The sequence below is a fragment of the Eptatretus burgeri genome, chromosome 14, assembly GCF_056783735.1.
Source record: "Eptatretus burgeri isolate ZD-2024b chromosome 14, Ebu_testis_v1, whole genome shotgun sequence".
NCBI classification, from domain to species: Eukaryota; Metazoa; Chordata; class Myxini; order Myxiniformes; family Myxinidae; genus Eptatretus; species Eptatretus burgeri.
Window position 1 is genome coordinate 11308739 of NC_140974.1, and position 21151 is coordinate 11329889.

At 42.9% G+C, this 21151-nt stretch overlaps 1 long non-coding RNA gene across 1 annotated transcript in view; it reads left to right on the forward strand.

Moving 5' to 3' along the window:
• Window positions 1-723: 723 nt before the first annotated feature.
• LOC147012651 (uncharacterized) overlaps window positions 724-21151 on the forward strand; it is a 129971-nt gene continuing 109543 nt past the window's right edge. Inside the window, exons 1-2 of the long non-coding RNA XR_015051026.1 lie at window positions 724-821; window positions 2517-2563. This is a non-coding gene — a long non-coding RNA (uncharacterized LOC147012651). The remainder of the gene's footprint in view (window positions 822-2516; window positions 2564-21151) is intronic.

The following is a 21151-nucleotide window of genomic DNA, read 5'->3' on the forward strand; positions in this document are numbered from 1 at the left end:
TACCCAGAATTACAAATCATCTTGTATAAAGAAACAGCATTACAATGAGGTTGAAATCTGAGTGAGGATAATTGAGAATTTTAAAAATGTTTCATTCCACTCAATTTAAACAGAGGTTAAAACCAAGCAAGGAACATGGGTTTGTTCAGTTAAAAAGCAGCGAGCTAGTGCTTGCCAAGCCAGCCGTTCCTTATCAACAGTTTTGAATGAAGTACTTCCTTGAGTGGTTCAGCCACTTGGCGAGTGCTCTCCAAGAAACCTGATAACTGACACACCCCTGAGGTTCACAGCAAAGCAGAAGTGATTTTTTTTTTCTCCCGCCATATATAAGCTTCAAGGTTGGCTGATGAGGAGGGTCGCAGGATGTGCTAGACCTAGAGGTACACACACTCGCCGCTAAGCTGTCCAGCCTGGGTTTGAATGTCGACCCAACTATAAACTGTCATCCCCGTGTTTCACAGACAGGGTGATTCAACAATCCCTATGGACGTTCAACTGGGAGTCCCATGTGCCGGTGTTAGTTGGTGGACGTTAAACAACCTACGGTGTCCTTCGTGAAGAGTAGGCAAGCTATTGCCAGCAACCTGGCCAAATTACAAATTCCTCCCCAAACTTTAGTCGAATGGTCAGGCTTGGCCAGCCCATTCCTGAAAGACTTGAGCCAAACTTCCCCTGGCCAACCCTGCAAGAACATGGGAATAAGTGTGGCTTTTAAGAAGAAGACGAAGTTGCTTGACGAAGGTGATGTTAGCTGACTTCCAAGCAGATGGAAGCTGTCCTCAGGCAAATGATGGGGTGACAATCCATCAGTGAAGCGACAGGTAAAAACGTCTCGTATTAAAATAAAATATAAATACCTGTGCAAGCATGAGCACCCACATGATTTATGATATGGTTTGGTTGTTTTTTCTTCTTTATATCATCTTTTATGCGTTCTTTTTGACACGCACTATATTAACCGAGTAATCATAATACATGTCTGGTACAAGTTTATCATTTTAACAGTGCAGTTTAGAGTCAATAAACTATGAGTGAAATCGTCAGGGAGGAATTTGAAGTTCTTTGATGGATGTGCGAAGGGTTCTTATTTCCACATGTTCACAAAGGCATGTTGGAATCTGTTGATGTGTTATCAACCACTAGTGTGCGCACTTATCCTCCTCGTCAAGGTTGTGGGAGGTCAACAATGCCAGGCAATGACTTGTATCTGCATAATATGGCCGAACTCGAGGTGGAGCCAGTATCTACTTTGGGACAACGAGTGGGGGACAACCATAAGTGACCACACTTTAAGAAACAAGTTGCACACTTTTGGTTTGAGATACAGAAGATCGGCTACCAGTTCTGTGTGTGTGTGTGTGTGTGTGTGTGTGTGTGTGTGTGTGTGTGTGTGTGTGTGTGTGTGTGTGTGTGTGTGTGTGTAGATTTATGAAACAGCACATTAACACAAATTGCCTGGTCATAGTCAACAGTGTGTACATACAATGAGTGAGTCATTTGCCATTAAACCTGATGGATTCTGCTGGAGACAAGACAAGGCACAGTGCCTTTACACCATCTTTTATGACTTTACGAAATCTAAAGATTTCATTCGTATATTGATGACTTCCGTCATCTGTTTGTGTGTGTGTGTTTGTGTGTTTGTTGTAGGCACGATAACTCGAGAACGGAAGAAGCTACCAATGTCAAATTACACCACGTGATTCAGGAGGGTGATGGCTAGTGCTGATTAGATTTTGGTCAAAATCGGTCAAAGGTCAAGGTCACAGTGAGGTCAAACATTCGATTTTTGATGGTTTGGTACAGAATCATCGTAGACACTTCTAGTTTGCGTCGCTACCTTCTCTAGAGACAGCTTTTATTAGACAAGGTCAGAGGTCAAGTTGACGATTTCGTAAGTACCAGTCTATGACTGCTTGTTTATTTATTTATTTATTGCCACCTTCCAACACTTTCCTGGTTACTGATTGTCCCCTCCATCTTATGAGTTCCTTTCAAACAAGGTTGAGAAGTTTCTGGCCAATCCTAACACTTCCACAAAAGTGGACACCATCATATTTGTGCATTCTTTTTCAAGTACTGTACCTTTGCGGCTTTGCCATTTCTTGTCAAAGAAGGTTGCCTGTCTTCATCCTTACGATAACTCACGTACCGGTGTTTGTGTGCGTGCGTGCGTGCGTGCGTGCGTGCGTGCGTGTGTGTGTGTGTCGCGCTACTCCTTCATTTCTGGTCCGATTACAGCCCTACTTGCTGCATAGGATCAGCATGACCCCATTTAATGTATGGGGTGTTTTTATCTTTGGCGGTGCTCTTGGGGGACGGATGCAAATTCTCTATGTAAATGTGTATCGTATAGTGCCGCCTTCAGGTGGAGGAAGGTATTACAGGTGTCCACCATTTACGGTACATGTGCTCTGTCCCCACGTTTTCCAGTGCAGTGAGGTGTTTTGAATTATAAGCAGTCGTTATGTTTTTGCTTCATGTACATAACCCGGGTTATCTTTTTTTCTTTTCAGGAGTGATTGAGGCAGCTGTTGGTTGCCTATACACCACCCAAATAAAGGTAAGCGTCAGAAGAACGTGTTGCGTGCTTTTACCAAGATCACCTGGAGGGCAGGTACTCTGCTAGTCATTAAAAGTGGCCAACAATATGTCTACCATAAGAACAGTGACTCGACCAATTACCTAACCTACAAGCCAATTATGTAATCTTTGCTTCTCTCTATCATAAGAAAAGAAAAACTTATTGTTTTTAGGGATGTCATGAAGGTCACAAACAACAGGCACAAATAACTAATTAAACCTGTTAAATAAGGTGATGAAAAACATGGTGCATCCGAGGTGGTAAACATCTGATTCAATGTTTGTTTTGTTGTTTTTTTTTTTCTACAGCCTTGAAAACTTTAATTTAATTTCCATTTTTCTTCTGACACATATACATACACATGTGCACACACTCATGAAAACAGATAGGTGGATATTTTGAGACCTGGGAGGACCCCGTTCCACCTTCTGAAATCCACATATGGAGATAACAACAACAATGACACACACACACACACACACACACACACACACACACACACACACACACACACACACACACACACACACACACACACACACACACCTGTGTTCTTATCGATAAAACCTCCCTGAATCTGTTGTCTTTTGCTCTTCCCTCCAGTCCTTCAAGGCCCCCATTCTAACATCATCTCGTTGTCCCCCCCCCCCCCACTTTACCCATCCTATACCTCCTCCGGAGATTTTATACATTCACTGACACCTTTTTAATTTTGCTTACGACACCCTTTCACTTCCGATAATGCATCTTTGCATCGGCTTGTTCTTGTCACCTACCCCACTCATTCACCAAGTTTTGTCATAGCCTGTCAATGTTTTGACGTATCGCGCTATGTATCGTTTTTGGACCCGACTCTCAATGGGAAAGAATCACTTGGAAAATTCTCGGATCTGGATCTTCACATTATATTGAATCAATTCGTCCTTCGAGTTAAGTTGGCCAGTTTGGTGGTGGCATTTACCTCATGAGAAGGAGACCCCAGTTTCAAATCCCATTTACTGTGTTCGGTTTCCATTGTGTCATCATGTTGTTGTCGTTCATGTTCAAGGGCATGCACATATGCCTGGTATTGGCTTAATGGTTAGGGTAGTGGGCTTGGGATCTTAGGATCCTGAGTTCAGATTCCACTCGGCTGTTGAATTAATATCAGGTGGGGTTGACTCTGCCTGTCATCCTTCTGAAATCGGCAAAATGAGTGCCAGCTTGCTGGTATCCTGTGTCAGAGTGGTGATCTGTCCAGGATTGTGCCCAATAGCCAAAGAGACTGCTTCGGCAGCACCAACGCTCTGCACAGAGTATGGTCCCAATGGATGGATGGTATACACATCTATATTAATAAATGTGTGTGTTCATAAAACATAACATTTTCTCTCTGCTAACTCCTCACCTCCCCCCCCCCCCCACTCTCTCTCCCATCCTTGCTCTGCCCACTCCTCATATGGTGCAGCCCCCTCCCACACATCTCTCTTTCTCACTCTCCCTGTCTATGTCTCTCTTTTTGTCTCCAGACGAGTACGGGCATTGCTTATCTCCGGAGGGTGTTTGTTTGTCTCCGAACCCTTCTGGGTGGTGTTTGTTTGTCTCCGGACATGTCTTGGCAGTGTTTATGTCCAGAAGGGAGTTTGTCTCCGGACGTGTCCGGGCAGTGTTTTTTGTCTCCAGACATGTCCGGGCAGTGTTTGTTTGTCTCCGGACGTGTCCAGGCAGTGTTTGTTTCTGGACTGTGTTTATCTCAGGACATGTCTGGGCCATGTTTGTCTCCAGGCGTTATTTATAGTATGACCGGTAGAAAATGTATTTGAGACATTATTTTGTTTCCATCTTCACTGTTATTCGATGCAGAATAATTTTGATGAGACATTATGAATCATTATTTACGCTCCACTGCACGTCTGCCTTCCCTTCCTCTCATCTCTCACTGCATAACCTTCTGCCACCTCTCCTCACTCTCCCACCCTCCTCGCTCATTCACCTCCTCACTCTACCCCCTCTCCTTTTCTACCACCCCCCACCCCTCAGTATTCCCATTAGCGAAGCGACAGGTGGTATTTGCTAGTATAATGTAATTGGCCTGCATCGTGACTGCATGTAACATATGAGGCCCCGCGAGGAGTGATGTAAGCGACATTTAGTCATGATATGATGATGATAGGCTCAGATGATAGGGGAAGGGTTAAAATAGTGCGATATGGCATTAACTCCAAAATGGCCGATGTGGCCCTTACATCACTCCTCCTCGCGGCACCTCATATGTAAATATATCTTTACACTTTTGACTCGGTCACAATAAATACCCATCAGTGAGAGTCCAGCATGAAGGATTTCATAAAACTTGTAAAGGGTCTTACTTGATGTGTATTCAAACAATCTCTCACAGTTTTAGCTTCCCCAGCAGTGAAACTGTGAAAGCAAATTGAGGAAAGCCAGCATTTTTTGTTACGCAATCATTACGTGGCCGCTTACATCAGAACCTCTTGGTGGGGTGAAGTGGTAAACTTCATAATCCCCATCCAAATCTGTATATGGGAGGAGGAAGTAATATAGACACTTGGGTGAAAAATAGGAATATGGATCCCAAAGAATGTATAGACATAGAAAAATAATGTAGAGTATGTATTTGGGAACTTTGGTAATGGGTAGTTTCGAGCAATTTAAGGGAGTACTGCCCTCTGCCTAAAGGCGCGGTCACACCTTGACGATTTAGCCAGCAATGGCAACGTATAAAAATGTATGTAAAACGTTGGCGTACGCTGAAATTTTGATGTTTTTTTTTTTTAAGTTTTGGTCGTATTCATAATGTGTTGGTCGGATGCATAACATATTAGTAATGGGCACAGAACATTTCGTTGTCTTATAGATAACTTATACCAACGAATGCTTAGCCTGTTGTCGGCGTTCACAACCTATGCCCAATGATAGTTTAACTTAGGCATAGCGCGCTGCACGTATCGCCGACGAACTCGTGGCGTCGCCTGTTAAAAACCCGTCGCACGCAGATTTAAATCACAACCGCCTGAAAGTTGAAAGTGTCAACCACGCAGTCACACCTTGACGATTTAGCCAGCATATGCCGACCTATGAAAAATTTGCCGAACCAAGCTGGCACACGTCGAATATGGTATGGGTAAGTTGTGTATACGTTAAGAGCACGCTGAAAAACGATGAAGTATGCTGTCATATTTCGTGTTACGTCTCGTACGTCGTGAAATTTCAAGCATGCTGAAAATTTTATGACGTGCTCGGCGTATGGCTCACACGTTCCTCTACGCTGGGAATAAGTTGTAGGCACGATATGCGATCGTTGACACACGTCGACACAAGTTCCTTGTAAGTTACTCATAAGTAGAAACACGTCGAGGTAATGTTTTGCATACCCGAAACTTATTTTCTCCGTCAAGGCACATTTTTTTTTCTCTTGGCTCCGTGAAGGCACGTGACGAAATATCTGAAGTTGTTGTTGTTGTTTTTATTAGTATTATTATTTTTTTTAGTCTATCACGAATTTTAAAATATATTCGGACATTTGCTTTTAAGTTTCGACGTCGATGTGCCAATATCCTCAAACAGAAAATATTCATAGAGGAGGAACTAAGAATAAGACATGAGCAAACTGAAGAGGCAATCGGACGTGACGTAACGGCACGTAACGAAACATCGGAAGTTGTTTTATTTATTTATTTATTTATTTATATATATATATATATATATATATATATATATATATATATATATATATATATATATATATATATATATATATATTTTAGTCTATCACGAATTTTAAAATATATTCGGACATTTGCTTTTAAGTTTCGACGTCGACGTGACAATATCCTCAAACAGAAAATATTCACAGAGGAGGAACTAAGAATAAGACATGAGCAAACCAAAGAGGCAATCAGATGTGACGTAACGGCACGTGACGAAATATCGGAAGTTATTGTTGTTTTTTTTGTTTTTTTTTTTAACGCTGCCAATATGCCATTATACGGTAGCTGTAAATTAGAAACACGTTCAATAAGTTCTGTGATCGTCCGGAAGACGTCAAACAAATACGTCTCCATACGTCAATATGCGTTGGAGGTATGTTACACATAGGTTCAAAGCACATTACTCATAGGTTAAAATAAGTTTTGGGTACGCTAAGCATTACCTCGACGTGTTTCGACTTATGAGTAACTTACAAGTAACGTGCCTCGACGTGTGTCAACGATCGCATAACGTGCCTCGACGTGTGTCAACGATCGTGTAACGTGCCTTCAACACGTTACTCATAGGTTATAAATAAGTTTTGGGTACGCTAATCATTACCTCGACGTGTTTCGACTTATGAGTAACTTACAAGTAACGTGTGTCGACGTGTGTTAACGATCGCATAACGTGCCTCGACGTGTGTCAACGATCGTGTAACGTGCCTTCAACACGTTACTCATAGGTTATAAATAAGTTTCGGGTACGCTAATCATTACCTCGACGTGTTTCAACTTATGAGTAACTTACAAGTAACGTGTGTCAACCATCGCGTAACGTGCCTACAACTTATGGCTAGCGTTGCGGAACGTGTGAGTCATACGCTGGCATACGTCGTAAAATTTCAAGCATGCTAAAATTTGAGGACAACCGCAAAGTACAACGATGAAAGCCAGCGTACTACGACAGATGGCAGTGTTTTTCAGCGTGCTCTTAACGTATACAAAACTTACCCATAACGTATTCGACGTGTGCCGGCGTTTTAGACAAGTTTTTGATAAGTCGGCATACACTGGCTAAATCGTCAAGGTGTGACAGTGCCTTAACATGAGTTCCTTGCTCAGCTGGCTCCGGCTGACAGCTGCCGTCATTGACTCCTATCCAGGGTTATCGACAGAAGGGAAGCAGAAAGGGAGGCAGATGAAAGCAAAAGGTTTCACCGATGATGTTTGTGGGTATCCCTGACTTCAAAACATCCACTACCTTGTGGGGGAGTCTTTTGAGACAAATGCTAAGAGAAGGTAACTCAGAAGTCGGAAGAAAAACTGCACTAGCAACTCAGCCCAGCAAAATATAAAGGAACATGAACTAGGTGTGGTTGGCAATGGAAGAAGCAAAGGCAGTCGGTGAGAAGAAGGTGGTTTGGAAGAGAATAGAGAAGGCCAACTGGATACGGGGTTGCTGCAATCGTGGGGGCAGAAGAAGAAAGCAGCAAAGAGAGCAGTGAACAAGGCAACAAATTATATGGAAGTGTATTTATGCAGCAAGTTAGATAAGGAGGTGGGGAAAAGATTATCCACAAAATAGCTCGAGATGGGATAAGGATGCAACTCGAATAAGGTGTGAAGTCGCCTTCTCCGGCTGCGGGATAGCACCATTGGCTGAGGGTGCGGCTGCACCGCTGATGCAATGCCCTCTGCTGGTTTAAGGCAGGAATTTGTAATTTGTTCATGGTGCTGGTGATAGCTCGCCTACTCTTTGCAAAGGATACCATGGGATATTAAATGTCCACCAACGAATACCAGCAGATGTGATTCCCATTTAACGTCTATCCGGGAAGGCACACGTTGATGAATCATCTTAACTGTGAAACACTGGGATGACAATTTATAGTTGCGTCGGGATTCAAACCCAGGCTACACAGCTTCAGGGTGAGTGTAAGATGTGAAGTGAGGGATGGTGATCAAGGATGAAGAGTAAGAGGGAGTGCTGAAGGGATGGGAAGTCTATTTCAAGAGGTTGCTGAACCAGGGAGGAAACGATGAACTGGAGCTACCAAGATATGTAGAGGGGAAAGTGGAAATAGTAGAGATTGAGATGCAGACAGCGTTGAAAAGGATGAAAAAGGGGAGAGTGCCAGGCATTGATGAAATGCATGTGGAGATGCTTAGTGTGGCAGGAGAAATTGGAGTCAGTCGGACAAATAGGTTGTTGACTATATGTGTGATTCCAAAGGAGTGGAGTACCCGTATAGAAGATCAAGATGCAAGATCTGGGGAAGTACTGAGGCATCATGCTTCCAAGTCATGTTCTGAAGCCATGAGAGAGGATCTTGGATGGAAGGATACAAAATACTTTGGAGCAGGAGATAGGTGTATAATTGGAGTTCAGAAAGAGAGGAAGGATGATTGATGAGATGGTTACACTGAGACAGTTGGGAGAGAAGAGACGAGATGAAAGGCAAGGCAATATGGCATGAGGATTTGTGGACCTTGAGAAGGTTCACGACATGGTACCAAAAGAGATGGTCATGGTGATGTTGAGGCAGATGGGAGTGATGAAAGCAGAAGTTGGGATGGTGGAAAGTATGTATGAGGGAACAAAGGGAAGAGTCATGCTTCAACCTGGGATGTCAGAGGAGTTCCGAGTTAACATTGGCTTGATACAGGTTTGATCCACTTATACTTAGTCCATAATTGTTCATTATTATTGATTGAGCTGATCAGCAGGCAGGTCAGTATGAAAGACATCGCCATGAAGATGTTATGTGGATCCATAGCAAGATGATGGTGAGTGAAACATGATCCGTGTGTTACGAGTGTGTAATTGTCATGAATCAGGGACCTGTCAAAGTAGGTCATTTTGTTACACACGACAGTGAGGCAGCAGTGTATGTAATTTATAGACAGGCTAGTCAGGGTAATATTGCATGTGTAAACACCTCTTGTTTGCAGGTGAGGCCAAGTGAGTACTTCCCGTCACAAAAAGTGTCACATATTTTAAAAAAAGCTGTTATGATCTCACAAGCTGATCAATGCAAACCATGATGGCATAATGCGCTATTGAGTCCAGAAGCAGGGAAAGACTTTTTTATTGTGGCCGCCCTGTGGGCGTGATGGCTGGGAGTAGGACTTTTCCGAGAAAGAGGAGAGAAAGACTAGAGTATGAAGAAGAGGTGCCAAAAAGGAGAGGATGGAGGGCAGACCAGGTGAAGCTCGTAAAAAGAAGTGTCGTGGAGCATGAACAAAAAAAGAGGTTCCACGAGGGCTGAGTCGAGACAGACACCCATGTACAGAGTGGAACTTTTAGGAGAAGAAGTTCACTCTTGGTTTTGTTTTTCTCCTCGTCTGGGCTCAGTTCATCGCTGGCTCTGTTTTGCCGTTGCTCAGGGAGGACGGCTTTCAGAAACAGGGACACTGTTTCCAAGCTACAGCATCACTCTGCACTCCATGCCTCGCCAAAGGAAAGACTTCACGTGCATAATTTTGTTGTCATAGAAGTGCGATCTGTGACGCCTAGTGTGGGTTAGGTTTTATTTATTTCTCATCCTTGTCTATAAGTTTGCGTTTCCCCATTTCCCTCTTTGTGTCTGTTGATTTGTACAGTTTGTTCCAAACTGCTCATCACGTCCACCCTCCCCCACCCCTATTCTTTACAAATAAACCTTTAAAGAGGTAAAAAAAACGTCTTTGATCCATCTGCCTCCTGTGCATGTGCCATCAAATTTGGTTTATTTGGGCAACTTTGGGGAACTGCAAAGAGTATATGAACTAAAGTGAATGCAGTAGGTTCGAAACCGTCTGATCTTTCGTGGGATGAAAAATCCCAGTGCTGAGGCTTATCATGTTAGTGAGCCTCAGATGTGACAATATGATATGCAGATGATCTTGATGTTGGTCAGACAGCAGAGAGAGGAGGAGGATACAAGCAAGTGTGAATGCATGGAGTAAAGTGGAAGGAGTCATGACAGGCATGAAGATATGGAGGAAGCTGAAAGGGAGCATCCTGAGTAGGTGTGTTATGCCAGCCGACATACATACAGTGTGTTCCAAAAAGACCTGGACAACTTTTGGTTGTTAATATGTTTAGTTCCACAAATGATACAATGATACCCTTTATTTTATGTTATTGCGGACCGGAGGTCCGGTGGCGAGAACGACCGCTAAGTGGGGAAGGTTACGTCATCTCCCACCAGACTCTCCGGAATTGCAGGCGTTCGCTCACGGATAACTCCGTGAGGCGGCGGGTCGCTTGACCAACCGTGGACGCCAATACCTCCACAACGTAGCGTAGGGTCTTTTTGTCTAGAACCAATTTACCTAATTAACCACACGGTGTCGTCTACCGGGGAACCACGCCCTCGGCACGTCTTGCTCGAACCGGGTCACTTCCGACTGCAGTAGAGTTCCAACTACTCCAACTGGGGTCGCGGTTCAGCGGGGTACCTGCACATTGGAGGGATGGGGTGCTCCGTGGTGCGGCACCTGCCAATGGCAATGCAGCCCGGCCCACAGTCACATGCGTGGGGCTCGTGTTAGTGGAGGAACTTGAGAGGAGTAGTCGGAGTCCCAGGGTGGGAGTCAGGGTCACAGACAGGACCCAGCAAAACTTCCACGAACGCCCAAGACTCCAGCAACGAATGCCCCATCTCCAATAAACCTCCGACGAACGCCCTCAATTGCCCCACGCAGAGCTGAACTCCTTCTGAAGTGAACTGAACTCAGACTCCAGCTCAGAACACACGACGCACACCAACCACTCACTCCTCCAAAGAACTCCCTTCAAGACTGAGGATGGTGTCGTCTTTTTATGGACCTCCCCGAACGGGGCGAGGGCACGGTGGAACAGACGTCACTGTCCGCCCTGATTGGACAGGGCCTCCATGGATCCGCCCCTTCTGGGCAGGGTCTCGGCCTTATTGGGGAACCCCCCCCCCCCCCCCACGCGTGTTTGCACTCATCGAGCAAGAGTTACAACGTTGAAAAGGAACGTTTGTGGAAGCGGCAAGGAACGGCTGCAAGATCTTGCTTCGGCAAGTCAGGGTGCGAGTAGACAGCGGGTGGGTAGTGGATCATGATGGGGGATGGGATGGTTGTTGGATGTAAAGATTTAATAACCTACCTAAAAAAAACTTCGCAACGCACACTTTTGATTCTTCCACTAGACAAAAGGAAGGGACCTGTCTTCACATGTACTTAACGGAATAACTGACTTTTGGGACATCTGTATGTTTGAATGCATATGGTTTCCAGATCCGTAACAATATGATACAGAAACTCATAAAGTTTTCCATATTTTCCGGTCTGGTGGTTTAATGTTTTTTTTTTTTAAATGGAGACTCCACAGAAGAAAGCTCAATGCATTGAATGGTTCATCGAGGCGAGATCCAGCACGCAAGTTCAGCGTAATTTTCGTACAAGCTATGGAAGGAATCTACTATCATGGACTCGTATCAGAGAGTGGTACAAGAGGTTTAAGGAGACTGTAAGTTGTCAGAAACAGAAAAGTACCAGTCGATCAAGCACAAGTGCAGTAGACGTTGAACGAGTGCGTGAATCGTTTCAACAAAGTCCCAGAAAATCAATTTGACACACATCCAGAAAACTGGAACTCTCAACCACCACTGCTCACAGGATTTTGCCTAAGACACTGAAGATTTATGCCTATAAGGTGCAGATTTTGCAGGAACTCAAACCAAATGACGGATCAAAACACAAGGTGTTTGCCTTGGAAATGCTCAGTCGCATCGAGGATGACGAAGGTTCCCTGAAAAAGGTCATGCTCATAGACAAAGCTTGCTTTCATGTATCAGAGAAGGTCAACCAGCACAATGTGAGGATCAGGGGCTCTGAATACCCCCACATTGTCAGTGAACACTTCCATGAGAATCCAAGGGTCAATGTGTCACGTGACCTTCTCCATGACCACTTGGTGGGTCCGTTTTTCTTTGTGGAGGATACAGTGACCGTAACAATTTACATGAACATGTTGGAAAGATTCTCCTTCCCACAGATTGAAGACCTGCAACCCGATATCATTTTTCAACAGGATGGCGCTCCCCCTCGTTGTCGTTGGGCCTTAGTCGTTCGAGCCGTCCTGAATGAAAACTTTCCAGGTCGCTGTTTTGGCCGAGACGGATGAACCACCTAGCCCCACAAATCAACAGACATAATTTTTTTTTTTCTGTGGGGGTTTGTCAAAGATGTTGTCTGCAACATCAAGGTGGCAAACCTGCAGGATCTTTGTTCTCTGATCACAGCTTCATGCGCACTGGTGGACGCAAGCATGCTGAGCTGAACATGGAAAGAACTTGTGTACCGCCTTGATGTTCTGCTTGCAACAAACAAAGCTCATATTGCAGTGTATTGATGATGTGCACAAAACTTTATGGGTTTCTGTATCATATAAACCATAGTGTATCGCTGTATCATTTGTGGTTCTCAATATATCAACAACCAAAGTTGCCCGGTTCTTTTTGGAACACCCTGTACAGTATATGATCTGCGATGAAGCATTGAAAGAGCAACAACATGGGCTGCATGTTTATGGGAACTGGCTCAAGAGATTGTGGGAGTGAAGAGGATAGATATCAGGAGGATAGATGAACTGAGGAAGGAGATTGGTGTGCGGATGAGTTTGACGGGGAGATTAGTAAAGAGCCAGCTGAAGTGGGCTGGGCACTTGGTGTGGACGGAGGAAGATCAATAAATTACCAAGGGGAGCAGACACGTGCAAAGAGCGAGGCATGAGTTGGATTAGACTGCAGTTAAGATTGGAAACAGTGTAAAGAAGGATGCCTGCAGAAAGGTGGAGGGAGAGTGGAGAGAAATATCTGGTGATACAGGGCAGTGGAGGAGTATTGTGAATCAGACAGGGCAGCAGTATCGTACTAATCAGCCTCTTGGGAAACTTAACCATCTTAAATCTGGGCTCCAGTGGGTGTATGATGATGTCGATAAATTCTTCATTGGTCAGCTCATCTAGCCCAGAGCAGAGAGAGATTAGGATAGTCCTTGAAAGGTCCAAGTTCTTTCCTAAACATCATGAGGGGGCATCTCGCTGAGGCAGGACCATGGGTTGATCCACTTTGGAACGACGCGAAGCGCTTTTCACCTCCAACGCATTACACCGTGAAATCATTTTTTCCTCCTCCGGAGTCTGCGCATCCTCAACCACATCTCTCCAGCATCCTGCAGCGGCTCCCACGCTCAGTGCGTTGCCCAAAAGAACAAGGTGAACTCTTCACACATGCTCTGTGCGATAATCAAACGTACCTATTCCCCCATTGCAGGTTGTCCTCAATCCATGCCGATGCACATGTTAGTCTCTACTGCTTTTAACGCTCATCCATCCTCATGTCGCTCAGCTCTTACAACAAGCAAAGATATCTGTAAATCAATTTTCTTTTAAAAATTAAAACAGGAAACGTGATAATAAGATGGAAACTTGACATATAGGCATTGCATAAGTGGCCAAGCTCCGCATCGTGCCCTCAAGCAAAGACCCTAAGAACCCTTCAGTCCCCAAGACCCTGCAATCGTAATCAAGTGCATTACTAACGCTTTGGGCGTCCAGGAACGTTTCCTGAGTTATTTTACAGATTCCCCCTCCTTTCCACTGCCCTCCTCCCCTGGAGCCTCACAGGCGCTCCCATGATGTACGATGTTGTTATTATGGCCGCATGGTGCTTCGCAAGAGTCTTTGACCGATGTCGAGGCCAGGTCGAGCCCGCCTCGGTCATTATAGACTCCCGAATGACCATCTTGGTGGCTTTCAATGCGTTCACAAACTATCCTCGAAGTGTGACGTGTCTAAGTGGCTTCTTGAAGATCTAACGAGAGCAACCACAATATATACATGAGCACTTCATGTATACAGATGCTGTGTGCTCCGCACACCACACGCCACATAGACAGCTGTGTCCAGAAACTGGCCACTTGGGGTGCCAACTACATACGAGTCTTCCTTTAAAAAACAAAAACAGTTGTTTGCCAAAGTTTGTTCAAATGCAGTTGAAGAGTACGTGGGAGATTGGGCAGTTTCTTGACTCGACCTTTGACCGACAATCTGTTTTTCCAATGAATACATACATGTGTTCGCATGTACGTAGTAGCATCATGCCTTTGTGATTACTGTGCTATATCTCTTGGCGAAGTTTGTGTTATAAAATGAAGGAAGAACTGACTCTGACACAACAACTTCACTTGGAAATGGTTTTTAACGCTCGAAAGGGCGGAGGATTCCCGAAGGAAAAGGCATTGTAGATAAGGTACGCAGTGCGTCTTTGTGAGCAGGTTGCTAAGCAACTCCTCATCACAGTTTCGTTCCTTGGAACCTTGGCGCACTCATCGCGACATTGCGAGCGGAGCCAGACGCGTGGCCTGTGCAGGGAGGGAATGGAGGGGTTTGCGATGTGGGACTGTTTGGAAAGTTTTTTTTTCGTTTTTTTAAGAATGAGGGGAAGTTCTGATGCATGCCATCATCCATCAACCCCGATGGCAACGTGCAGGTTTCGTGTGTGTGTGTGTGTGTGTGTGTGTGTGTGTGTGTGTGTGTGTGTGTGTGTGTGTGTGTGTGTGTGTGTGTGTGTGTGTGTGTGTGTGTGTGTGTGTGTGTGTGTGTGTGTGTAGACATGGTGTTCTTGGCTGAACGGTTAAGGTGCTCAGCTTAAGATTCTCGGGTCTTGAGTTCAAGCCCCTGTTGAGCCGTTGAATTAACACTAGGTCGGGTCGACTCAGCTTGTCATCTTTCTAAGCTTGGCAAAATGAGTATGAGCATGCAGGTAACAGGGACACTGCATCAGAAGCACAGCTGTGCACCCAGAGAATATAGGCTTCACATGAATAAATAAATAAATAAATAAATAATATGTGTGTATATATATATATATATATATATATATATATATGTACTGTATATATATATACATACAATATATATATATCTATATATACATACTATATATATATATATACTATCTATATATATATATATATATATATATATATATATATATATATATATATATATATATATATATATATATATATATATATATATATATATATATACTATATATATATATACACTATATATATATTATATATATATATACTATATATATATATATATATATATATATATATATATATATATATATATATATATATATATATATATATATATATATATATATATATATATATATATATATATATATATATATATATATATATATATATATATATATATATATATATATATATATATATATATATATATATATATATATATATATATATATATATATATATATATATATATATATATATATATATATATATATATATATATATATATATATATATATATATATATATATATATATACTATATACTATATATATACTATATATATATATATATATATATATATATATATATATACTATATATATATATATACTATATATATATATATATATATATATATACTATATACTATATATATACTATATATATATATACTACATACTATATACTATATATATATATATATATATATATATATATATATATATATATATATATATATAAAATATATATATAAATACTATACATACACACCCTCTGGATGTTTGTCGTTTGTGCATTTTTTGTTTGCTAAATATAATCACGTACATTCCGTACATTGCAGTAACACTCCATGGATGTTTGTGGGATATGTCTCTGGTATTTTAGGGACATTTAATGAGGACGTAATTAATAGACACTCGCGTTCAAATAGTACGTAATTAATAGACGTACACGCACATGAGGTCAACGAGGGTTCACCTTCCCCACCCCCAGTATTTATTGATGTTTTTTATCAACGAACTGTATGCAGAAGATAGACCAAACTCGATATTTATTAATATAATTACACGTACAGTGGTTCCAAAAGGAAATGGCGGCAAATCGGTGATAACATTCAATGAAACGTGGATTAATCAAACCGAGTGGTTACATCCATGATGGGTATTATTTGACAAACGCTGCAGATAAATGATCAATAAACATTGATATTGATTTATGTGTCCATCGCCTTGAGATCATGCGATCAGCACTCACTCACACACACCGAGAGTGTGTGTATCTAATCATCGCGGCCGTGTCTGCGCCGACTCCGCAACAGCGTCGTCTCGTATTTCCCGCCAGATTGTCCAGTCCCGTCGCGTCGCTCCCACACACGTAAACAAGGCTGTCGCTCCGTGCACCCCGCTCGCTTTCTCGCACACGGCGCGGGCAGCTTCACCGAATGTGGGAAAGCGATCCGTTTTCGGACATCTCTTTGCCTCCTTGGTCGCATGGCGCATGATCGGACACAGAGCACATTCTTGTCGGGGGAGTTCTCCCTGAATCGTCGCCTTTCTGCGCCGCCCGACTGGAACAAAGATATCAGAAAGTGTTGGAGATGGTGGTTGTTGGGGAGTGGGGGGGGGGGGTTCTAGTTGCTTCTGATCTGATACTCAAGTTGAACTCCCTGAAAGTACTTCACGTTCGTCTGAGCGAGTTATTCTCTGAAGTACATGATCTACAGATAAACCAGCATATGGAGAGGGGTGCGGGGAAAAATCACAAAACGGGTCTCGCATTGAACTGAGAACACGAGGACTATGACGTGTTCATAGCAGGTACCCAGACCATGACGTGTTCATAGCGGGTACCCGGACCATGACGTGTTCATAGCGGGTACACGGACCAAGACGTGTTCATAGCGGGTACACGGACCATGACGTGTTCATAGCGGGTACCTGGACCATGACGTGTTCATAGCGCGTATACGGACCATGGCGTGTTCATAGCGCGTATACGGACCATGACGTGTTCATAGCGCGTATACGGACCATGACGTGTTCCTAGCGGGTACACGGACCAGGACATGGTCATCGCAGGTACACGGACCCTGCAGGCAGGATCCGTACCCAAGAGGTGTGCGTCGTGCTGACAGTGCTTGAACGATCTTGGAGTGAATCTTCGGCCGAAAAAATACCCTGAATGTTTTTAAAATTATAAACGTCATTTAAGTAATTAATAATTTCTATATTTTTCAAATCACCGACTCATCTACTGTGTGTGTGTGTGTGTGTGTGTGTGTGTGTGTGTGTGTGTGTGTGTGTGTGTGTGTGTGTGTGTGTGTGTGTGTGTGTGTGTGTGTGTGTGTGTGTGTGTGTGTGTGTGTGTGTGTGTGTGTGTGTGAGAGAAAGCAAAACGTTTGCTTGCGAACTTGCTGATATATGTCTGTATGTATATATATATATATATATATATATATATATATATATATATATATATATACACACACACACACACACACACACACACACACACACACACACACACACACACACACACACACACACACACACACACACACACACACACACACACACACACACACACACACACACACACACACACACACACACACACACACACACACACACACACACACACATATATATATACACACTGCTTTGAGCTCCCGAGGTTAATCACAACAAAACTTCCTCCGATCACACAACCCACTCAATGGGGGTTTTAAACAGCCATTGGGAGACACGCTGCTCTGGCGCGTGCTCCCACACCTGACCTGATTAGGAAGTCATGTGACCCTTTATTGCCTTGTTGTACACCCAAGTTGATTTCGTTACTGCCGCTTCATTCCTTCCAATAACTTAAGTGATTTTAAAAAGGAAAAGTTTTTAGGGAGAATTGAAATCCGCAAAACCCATGTTTATACTGTTCACGAATAATACAATAAGGAAAAACACAAGATTACACACGTATAGGGGAGAGTGGGGCAAGATGGTCCCATTTTTGGTTTTGTCCGTTTTGCCGTCAGATGATTTGCCGGCCAAGCACCATTCAATTGTCATTCGTTAGTCCATCTATCGCCCCAAGTAACTGCCCAATTTCGAGAATATTAGATAAGAGATCATTGAATGTCTATAAAAGGCAATTCAAAATTTGTGCTCGAAATGCTCAACTTGCCCCACCCTTGGTGCAAGTCGATCATCACTATGGGGAAAGATGATCACGGTCCTAAGGAAACATGAGGACAGTCTAAATAAGCGATGTGTTCGAATTTTAATGAACGGAAAAGAATTCTTCATTTATATACATCCATCTAAGATACCAACATAATATTTCCAAAACATTGTCCCATACACAACTGGATTCGAACGTCCATTTTCATGTCATTTATCTTTGTGTTCCAGTCTTAATGTCTAAATTCGCAACTCCCACTGACTGAGATCAATTTTGAATACCAGACGCTTTGATTTTCTCTGGCTTCCCTTTAAAAATTCGGGTGGAGGTAGTTTCTTTAACGATGTCCTCCTTGGAAAAAGTCCCACAATCTGTCTCATCCACGATGAACGTAGGTCGATCGAAGTTCATATGAGAAGGTACTTTGCGGAGAAAGACTCCCTCATATCCATCGTCGTCGATTGCCTCTACACACGCTATGTACAGAATTGATTGCGCTTTTTTCCCATCTATTTTTGTAAGTACAAAGTCTCCTTCAATAATATCATTGTTGTCATCTGGCTCTGAATCTTTGTCTAGAAGCTGGAAATCACTAGCATCAGCATCATCATCATCCAATGATTCACTGTCTAAATGAAGGCCTACACGTTTTCGTGATTTCGTTTTCTTGAACAGCTTTTTAGGTTTCTTCTAGGCATATTTGGTGGCTCTATGGGCCTTGGCATCTCTCTTTTCTGCTATAGTTGTTTTCTGGCTTCCGTCTCAGCAGCGATTGCATTTCTCATGGGTGAAACAGAACAAGATGATCGTGGTGTGTGGCAATATGATCAGCTGAACAACTTGCCCCACAACCAAGTGATCATCCTGCCCCACCGCCGCCATTTTTACAAAATCGTCCATCATTCATAAATTACAGCAATGAGCGAGGCAAAACATACATGCAATATGGACATATAAGCTACGTATCTACCGATATACAGATACCATTCCTACTACACTTATTCATAGCGGGGTTTATTTTAACGTGCAGTAGACCCCTACTTGTGCAGTTCTAAATCCAACTTTGTGCAGTACTAAAATTTATAATAAAAACTCCAATGTCATATAAAGAAACAAGAAGTCAATGCATGACCATGATACTGAAAAGCAAAAGTACCTTTATTTACTGTTTATATGACGAGAAGTATATTTTTAATTTTACATCCACAAATGTATGCTGATTAATACTTTGTTTTAAAATTTTTGTCAAATACTAAGATGGTAAAAACTTATAGCACTGTCTTTATATGACTACATATATATTTTTAGTATATTAGATATATATTAGACTAGATATATATTTTTAGTATATTAGATATATATAAGACTAGATATATATTTTTAGTATATTAGATATATATTAGACTAGATATATATTTTTAGTATATTAGATATATATTTTTAGTATTTGGCGTGACGTTTGGGAGACGTCACGCCAAATTCTCCCTATCCCTGTGTCGCAAGAGGCGATGAGGGTTGCGTCAGGAAGGGCATCCGGCGTAAAACCTGTGCCAAATCACTATACGGATCATATGGATGATCCGCTGTGGCGACCCCTAACGGGAGCAGCCGAAAGAAGAAGAAGATATATATTTTTGGTATATTAGATATATATTAGACTAGATATATATTTTCTAATTTTATAGACTCCAGTGAGGCATCCTGTGTTGTGTACCTTGTCAAAGGATACAAAGGAACTTAAAATCTATAAAATATTAAAAAAAAAATAGCCATTACAAATGCTTCTCAGACTAAGAGGATCTCAAACACTGGGCCATGGCACCTGCCTCAAAGATTTGTGCAGTTCTAAAGTTTCCTTAAAATAAACCCTGATTCAGAGAGACAATACGTACTCACCGATGATTCGAAAATTTTCTTTTTCAGGAGGAAAATGATGTTTTTCTGATAAAACGAATGCAGCATTTTTTCTCGTCATGCGCCTTCCACAGTGGAATTGTAGTTAATCCATCTATCGTTGAGTGGCACCACCGTCCAATGCGAGTTTTATTGGAGTCGTGAGAGGGGGGGGGGGTGATCATCATGCCCCAGGGATCATCTTGCCCCACTCTCCCCTACACATGACTGTTTTCAAATGATCGACAATGAAATGATGTTCGTCCGCATTAACCTTCATGTACCATAATAAAAGTATTTTCACTGGAAACTATTATACATTAGTCAGCCATTGATGCAGCAAAGTTGCAGAAAACAACTCGAACGTTCCTTACACTCCCCGGTGTGTCACGGGCATGACGTCATCTTGATGGTGAAACGTAAGAACCTCCCGCGGGATAGTGTCGGAAACAATAGTCAAATCAGGACACGAATCGGATTCGATTCCGCGTCGCAATCACGGCGTGATTACAACAAAACTTGCTTGGATACGTGGAAACGATCTTGAACGGCTAATAGGTGTAAAAATAAACTCGACCATTATTCACCTCGTTGGAAACATTTCAGGACGTCGAGTTCGACCAGCTGCCTGAAAAATTCCTCCTCCCTTCTCCCCCTCACCACCATCCTCCCTTCTCCTCACCACCACCCTCCCTTCTCCTCACCAGCATCCTCCCTTCCCCCCTCACCACCATCCTCCCTTCTCCCCTCACCACCACCCTCCCTTCCCCCCTCACCACCACCCTCCCTTCTCCCCTCACCACCATCCTCCCTTCTCCCCTCACCACCATCCTCCCTTCTCCCCTCACCACCACCCTCCCTTCTCCCCTCACCACCATCCTCCCTTCTCCTCCTCACCACCACCCTCCCTTCTCCTCCTCACCACCACCCTCCCTTCTCCTCCTCACCACCACCCT